The sequence below is a fragment of the Arctopsyche grandis genome, chromosome 5 (genome assembly GCF_051622035.1).
Source record: "Arctopsyche grandis isolate Sample6627 chromosome 5, ASM5162203v2, whole genome shotgun sequence".
Taxonomy (NCBI): Eukaryota; Metazoa; Arthropoda; class Insecta; order Trichoptera; family Hydropsychidae; genus Arctopsyche; species Arctopsyche grandis.
The window spans coordinates 346,800-355,248 of NC_135359.1; positions in this window are offsets into that span (position 1 = coordinate 346,800).

Consider the following 8,449-nt stretch of genomic DNA (forward strand, 5'->3'; position numbering starts at 1 on the left):
AGCTTTCACTTATAAATGTGATATTTCGTCGTAAACTAGTTATCACACCACGAAGAGATAGAATCGATCGATTTTTGCGTAATTCAATATAATCGCGTAATAGCATCGGACACGTTGGACGAATTTGGCACGGGAAGAGGTGGAGAAGGTTTAGGGGATGGGGAGGGAATGGGAGGGGCGGGGCACGTGTAACCTGCGGCATTTTCCATCGTCCGTTCGTAATGGGTTGTTGCGAGTGAGGCTCCGGCGTCAGAGCGTCACCATGGCGACGTCGGCGTCACGGCGCCAGCCGCCTTTCCTCCCCACCCCCACCCTCATCAACCCCAGCCTCTCACCCCTACTTCCTTGTCGCCACCCCTCAACAGGTCCTCCCCGCACATCATTGGAAACCGGACTAAACTGATTTACAAGCGATTTACACATCGTCAATTCCACATCGTCTCATTATCAAGATCGAAGCAGCTTCTCTGGATCAAAGTTTATAGTCATTTAAGCACCTGCATTCGTCATAACCATCGGTATGAATAGATGAAGTTTTTGAGGAAAATTCAACCACGAAAAAGTATTCACATACATACATAATTTTTAAAAGACATCGTCGAATTTTCGTCGAGGAGTGTGCCGTGCCTTGCCGTCAATAATCCAGTGGCACTCGTCAGTTTGCGGTGGCACTTATCCGGATTCTACGGGGATCCAACCCTCGATGGGGATGAAAAGAGGGTAGGCGGGCGGGCAGGAGGTAGTGGAAGTCACCCGCTCGATACCAAGAAGACTTACAAACTTTTCCGACCAGTCAATATGACAATGATAGCTACGCGCGGGAAAACTTCACACGTCCGTGTGAATTATTTGAATCCACATTGCATACAATCCACAATACATACATATATACATACATATGTATGTATATCATCATGTTTAAACGTAATTCGACTTCGCGGTCCAATTTAAATATTTATTCGGTCAACTATCTTCATATACATACGTACATGTGTATATATGCGGATAGTACGAAAAATACATTACATTATGAAACAGATATTATGTACATACAAACATATATGTTACAGTTCAAGTGTATTTTTCAGCTGTAATATATTCCAAATGTTGTTTTAGGTCATTCATATTCGAATACAAAATTCAACTAGTAAATTATATGCCTACAAAAATACACTTTCAACAATGTGCGCCAGTTGTAGTAGGTATTTTCTTTTGACAGCTCTGATATTTTTACGAATACTTTCTAATTGAATAATACGTTAAGATATGCTAGGTACTATGAATAAAAGTAATGAGTACTGTATTAGGATATGACTCTAAGAATGTGTTTTCCAACTTTTCAAAAGTTTGACTTTCCAACTTAATTAACGAGTCGCGTGACGTTTTCACGAAAACCTAACCTCTCCATCTTACTTAGTACCAACTTATAGTTAAACTGTATTTTCAGTGTTAATCACTGGGAATCGACTTACGTGGGTTATACAGAATATATTCAAGGTAAATAAAAAATAAATTTTCGTGGATTAGATACTGTATGTGGTTACATTTCCTAAAAACGTTAACCTAGATTGAATCAGAAATAATTAAAAATAAACATAAAGTTAGTAATTTCATATAAATGAGTTAAAGTAAATTCGCAATAATATATACATTTTTTTTATCGAATCATATTTATTTATTTGAAGTTTGGACCATTTGAAAGTTTCGATCATAATTGATCATTAGTTTATTTATTTCGAAAAATTTACAGTTTAATAACCAACACCGATAACATACAGTTTTTTAAAAGATAAAACATTTATAAAAAATTAGATATTAATAACTGTGGTGACCAACCCACGACTTTATCTACATATATACATACATACCTTTTCTTTTCTGTTATATTTTTGACTATTGTGGCGCATTAGGATTTCCTGTAATGCAACAATGGTCCAAACTTTAAATAAATAATAATTCATAATTCATAATTCATAATCTGAATTATGAATTTGAGGAATATAAGGTTATAAAACAAAATTTGATAATTAAACATATGTATGTATGTATGTATGTATGTACATACACGTTCGCACATACAGGCTATGAGAGCATTTTCGATACAAACTGAGTGGAAATGTAGGGAAATTTTCACAAGACAAAAATTCTACTTTCGGTTGTCGGATTTTGTTCAAATATTTTTCATTACCTAAAATCACTGTATTCATACTATTCATATGAAACACCAAGAAAATATAAATAATTTAAAAGGTCAAAATAAAATAATGGAATATTTAAAAATTACTACTTCTGATTTACGAATATTGACCGAAAACTTATCTAAGATAGTACATAAAGAATACAAATAAAAATTTTCAGCTTGATACGTACAAGGGTGTGGAAAAAAATCATGTGGTCACAACATTTTTGATTTTTCTTAGAGAAAAAAGTTCCACTTCCGGTTAATTAAATTTCGCGATTTTTTTATTTATTTTCATCACATTGATACAAGGAGTATACTTGAATTTTCTCGTGAAGAGCACAAATGTTAAAGGGGTTGAAAAAAATTGTGGTAGAAAAATCGAACAAGAGTAAACTGCTAATTCCTGTTGACGGATATACATATATGTATATACATATATACTTAGCTTAAATTACTTGATAAGAAATTTAAGTTCAATGAACCAAAAGATCGGAGTAAAACATAAAAAAAACCTGGATTCTCTAGAGTAAAAGTACTACTTCCGGCTCAGGTAAAAATATTCAAAAAATTTACTCGTATAAGGTGAGGTACCATTTCCGGTCAACCTCAATATTTTAAAATAATTAACGTGGTATCGAATTTCAGTAACCGATACTAAGTTTCAGTTCGATAGGTAAACGGTGTTCAAAAAAATCCCAAAAATTCACAGACACAGACAAACAGGCATATACACATTTTTTCTAGATCAGTGATCGATTCTGAGTTCGAATCAGTCAAAATCTTCAAATCAGTAAAAAAAACTTCATCTATTGTTACTTCATCTAAGTATGCATATATACGCAGTGGTGTCACCCTAATGGTTAGATAATATAGAATGGTAGAATAATATAATACTATGATTACTAACCAAATTAAATTAAATTGTAAAATAGAAAATGATCAGTAGATCAGTAGCTATTAAAATAGATACAAGATGTATTGTGAACATAATTTCGTAATAATAAAAAGCATTTAAAAAAAAAAAAAAACCCTAATGGTTTCCATGGGTTTCCAGAAATTCGTTGTTAAAAATCAAAAGTTTCCGGAAACCGTTATTTATGTAATCTAAAAATTCATATAATTTTTGTCAAAAATTATACAAAACTTGAAAATGTAATGAACTTTCATGTAATAGTGTCTTGGACGAAAAAAAGTATACATATATACATTTATATATTTTCAAAATAAAGTTTTTGAGAAAATTTGGAAACCCGTTGTTCCAAAATTGGGGTGACACAAAATTGGGGTGATACGTACATACATATGTAGATAAAGTAAAAAGTTACAATTCAATTGTTTAATTATTTATCAACATTATCAACATATAATCAAAAAATAATTCGGAAATGTATAGTTACACATGTATCTACATATGTGTGTATGAATTTAGTGAATTAAGTGAATTTGTTTTCAAAATATATCATATGCATCCATATGTATGTGTAGGGCTTAGGGAAAAAGTTGCACGGAGTTTGTTTGACCTAGGTCCTAGGTGAAGGTGCACAGTTGGGTGGTTTTGATCTGCGGAAAAGTTTTCGGACGACTCCAGTGGCGGCAGGCAGGTTGGGGTGGGCGATGGGTGGGGTGGGGTGGGTGTGGGGGTGGGTGCGGGGTGCAGTGGTATCGACCGCGACGGGGGCCCCCGGGGCGGCCGCCCCTTCGGCGTGCCCCCGGAAGGGTGGAAGGGTGGAAGGGTGGAAGGGCGGAAGGGCGAAGGGCGGAAGGGCGGAAGGGCGGAAGGGCGGAAGGGCGGGTGGTCCGGGCCGTCGATAACCGGCGGCCGGCGAGCTTCGCCGCACCTATGTACTAATATCGCACCTACACACACACACACACACACACACAGCAATATCGATCAACCGTGACGCGACCGGACCCACCACCACTCGATTCATTAATCGCCAGATCATATTTTCATGCCAACAAATAATATACATATGTATGTTTGTCTAACAATAAAAAAATATGTACCTAGAATTCACTATTAAATATCGTGATTTTAATAATAAAGAGTTGTTGCCACGGAGTTGGCCCAACGTCAACGCCGGGAATTCGACAACTAATTTATTAAAATATTGGTGGTATAAATATTTATCAATGGCATGCCGTGGAAATCTCCCTGTTTTCGTCACACAGCCTTTACTAACGTTTGTACGAGCAGGATACGAGGGGACTCGGTATGACGTCCTTGTATCCTTTGCGTGCACGTAAGTAATGGCTGTGCGACAAAAATAGGGAGATTTCCAAGGCACGCCACTGGTACATTGTAAAAATGTACATACATATACGTATTATGTACCTATGTACATATGTATATATTACATACATGAAATTGCTTACTTCCTGAAAATATTCAAATGCTCAATGTATAAACGTCGAGTTTTTCAAGAAATATTCCGGATTTTTTCATCTACATATTTCATGAAATCAGGAAAGTAGATAATGGTGCTTTCTGTGATTTTTCTTACCTAAACCAAATGACATTTCACAATACATATATACATATGTCTATTAACTATAATGATGTTTATTTCAACTTATATTGCCAAAAATGTATGAAATAATAAAATGATAAAAAAGCATAATGAATATATAACAATGCGACCAAAAAGACGTTGTAGGCCAGTGGTTCTCAGGCGAAATTTTATCGTGGCCGCACAAGGTGATAATAGTGGTGCCATGGAAATGTCTGGTGGCCGCACCAAATTTAATCAAATAAATTAAAGTTACAAAAAAAGTGGATCAATTTATTCATAAAATAAAAGAAATTTTAACATTTTGGTATCTATTTATTTAATAATAATGCAAATGGAAATTGCTCAATACTCCTTTCTTCCAATGCAAGTCGCATTGCTACTTCTAAGTTTGCGTCTGTCAGCTGGTTTCTAAATTTGTTTTTAATAAAGTGCATTACACTGAATGATCTTTCGCAATATACGGTAGTGGGAAAAATAGACAATATTAATAAAGCAATTGTTGCCAAATCCTTATATTGGTTTGTTTCATTGTCAACGTATATTTCCGACCAAAATTTTTGAACCGAAATATTATTAAAATGGTTATTAAGCACTTAATCATGACTAATTTCTAATAATGCATATTTTGCCTAGTTAATTAATATTATGCCCAGTTAATTAATCTCAATACTGAAAATGATTTTAATCTATTTTGTAGTACTATGAAATTTTCATTTATCATCATAATAAAAAGGGAAGATACAAAATAAACAGTTTTAAAAAAATTCAATTCTTCGAACCTTTTATCAAGTTACAGATTCAGAGATTTAAGACACTCTATTATTTTAAGTTTTAATTTTAATTTTGAAGTTGTGTCTGTCATCTTATCTATCAAATCACTAACAGAAGATATAATTGAAAAATTGTCATTTTCAACTTTTGTCACAAGGCTTTTCGCTATATTTTTTAGTTTGTCAATGATGAGCATGGCTTCTATTATTGTTAAGTGCTGGTGGCCGCAGTAAAATCCACTAGTGGCCGCACTTAAGAACCACTGTTGTAGGCGTTTCGATGCATGCCGATTAATGTGCATACTTTAAACAAAAACATCCCATGTCAACGAGTTGAAAACAAAACAAAACGATCGACCGATTCGTACAGTGCGATGTCAGTCACAAGCTCAAGTGTCGCAATGACAGTTGAGCCTGAGGTATTTGGCCATAACAAGCATACCAAATCACCATTATAATAAAAAAAAATTAATATTCACTATATAACCTATGAGTGAAGTAAAAATACATATACATATATTCATATATGAGAGATCATTATCTAGAACCTATAATGTAAATTTTATAAAATATAGTTTGAAATAGAAAAAGTTATAAGCGTTTAAACAATTAAAATCTGACAAGACGAGTGGGTGGCGGAAAGTCAAACATATAAGCCTACTAGCTACAAAAATTTCCCAAATTTAGAAGTGTTTAATACGATTATTTTTCACCATCGAACTATAAAAATCGATTTAAATATCCATCTTTGACCAAACCGCGCAAAATGGCAAAGTTTCAAAACGATCGGAAGACTGTAGGAAATTTAGCTCAATCATTTGCAAAATCAAACCTAGATAGCCTTGTAATAAAAAAAATAATTTCAATTTTAAATAATTTACTTAAATTTAATGAAAATAATATTGTATGTAATTCGTACTATTTTTTATTACAAGACTTTTATATTTTTATCTAAAGTTTAAATTTTATATTCATTTATAGAAATTTCCAAATTACAATCAGTAAAATTTTTTTTATTAGAATATGCACTATGTACATATGTATGTACATACATACATATGTATGCTGATCAATTCATAAAAAATGTAATCTGCCAACACCATCCACGAATCGGACATATTTTTGACATTGTCATGAAATAAGTAATTTCACATATTATGTACGTATGTATATATGTACATACATATGTATGGACATTGTACATTATTCGTTAGTATTTGTTGAGAAAGCATAAATATTAATGAAAATATGCATTCTGATTTAAAGGTAATTTTCATTTCTTGAGAAATGAGAAATCTCGATATCACTTCTCAAATTTCTCGGCAATGAGAATTCTCGATTTCACTTCTCAAATTTCTCGACTATGTACTCCTATATTATTTAATTATTGACCTCCGAATGTCGAACTACGAACGAAATTCGTGCTCGTATGTATACCTGACTCGTAAAGATAATTTCTATAGTAGCGACATCTGTTGCTACTTTATAAGAACAATATAATAAGTGAAACGTTAAGGAGGTATGTAAAAAAATAAACATTTTAGATTATTAAAAAAAAGCATTTACAAACGACATTAGCCGTAGATAATTTTGCATTCTGCCGATTCCCACTCAGAGAGACTTCTTTTTATCAGAGCGTGTATTTAGATAACCAAATCGAAGGTTGGATAGTTGGATAGAGTAATAGAAAGTCTTTTTTTTGCCATTCGAATAATTCGACCTTACAAGAAAGTATGCATATTTCCAAACATCTGGCACTAACCTTTAATAATCTCAGTGACTTTTTTTGTGAGTGGAGATTACTTAATTAGGTAATTGTGAATAAATTTTGCAATCAAATACTACAAACCCATTTTAAAAGATTAGGCAAAAACCCGCCCTTTCTTGTGCAGCGATATAAAAAAGGCTGTGGCTTATAAATACTCGTACAAATTTAATTTTTTATCATAAAAAATGCACTTTAAAATTTCTAGAGAATGAGAATCCTGGATTTGTCATTTTTCTCGAGAAAAAACCCTGATTGAACTCCATTAGAAAAACTTAAAATGAAATAAGTTAAAAAAGAAACATTCACATATCCTTTTTAAAATCGGGGTAATCGTACGTATGTTTATATATTGTACGTATTATATGTACATATGTAAGTCAAATCCACGAGTTTGTTTGATTTGTTTGTTTTGAATGTTGTTTTGATAAGGAAATAATTGAAGATTTCTGCTTTAATAAGAAATAATTGAAATTACATCGGTTGAAAGTGCCTTTCAAATACCCTTGAAACCGATAAATCTCTTTTTCCACAGTCAAATAGTTCTGATAAACTTGCATCTTATACATATATGTATATTTTTTTTTTTTACATATATACCAGGAAGGCCTTACAGGTAAACCCCAATGCGCCTTCCTGGCCAATTTCAATGCAGCATTTTTATATAAGTCACTGAATTACGAGACACTGAAAATCTCGCAAATCAATGAGACATCTATCAAATTGAACACAAACTTATTTATTGCACATTAATCAATCACAAATTATATGTGACATATTGTATAGGAAGGATTTTAGCCAATTTTTTCCGGGAACCGTTTCAACAATGAAATCAGAGAAAATTGGCAAACTCTAATAGGAAACGATCAACCTGAAGTCACAAATCCAGGTCTGACCAACAGCATTCATTTTCACTCGAGGCCCGGCCCTGGGATCGAACCCGGCGCCTCCCGACGCTAAGCAGAAGCTTAGCGACCGAGCTATGCTGCTGGTTAAAGTACATACATACATATATATGTAGCTTTTAGTTTGGTAAGTTTTCTTATAAATTATATTTAATATTAAGCTTTATAAAATATTAATAAAACTTTTGGAATTGTTAAATTTTCGGTCAAATTAGCCATTAATTAAACAAAGATCACCTTTAACGCAACAATGAACCGTCAAAATGTATTTACTAGCTAAATATGCAAATCGATAAGTTTTGACAGATCAA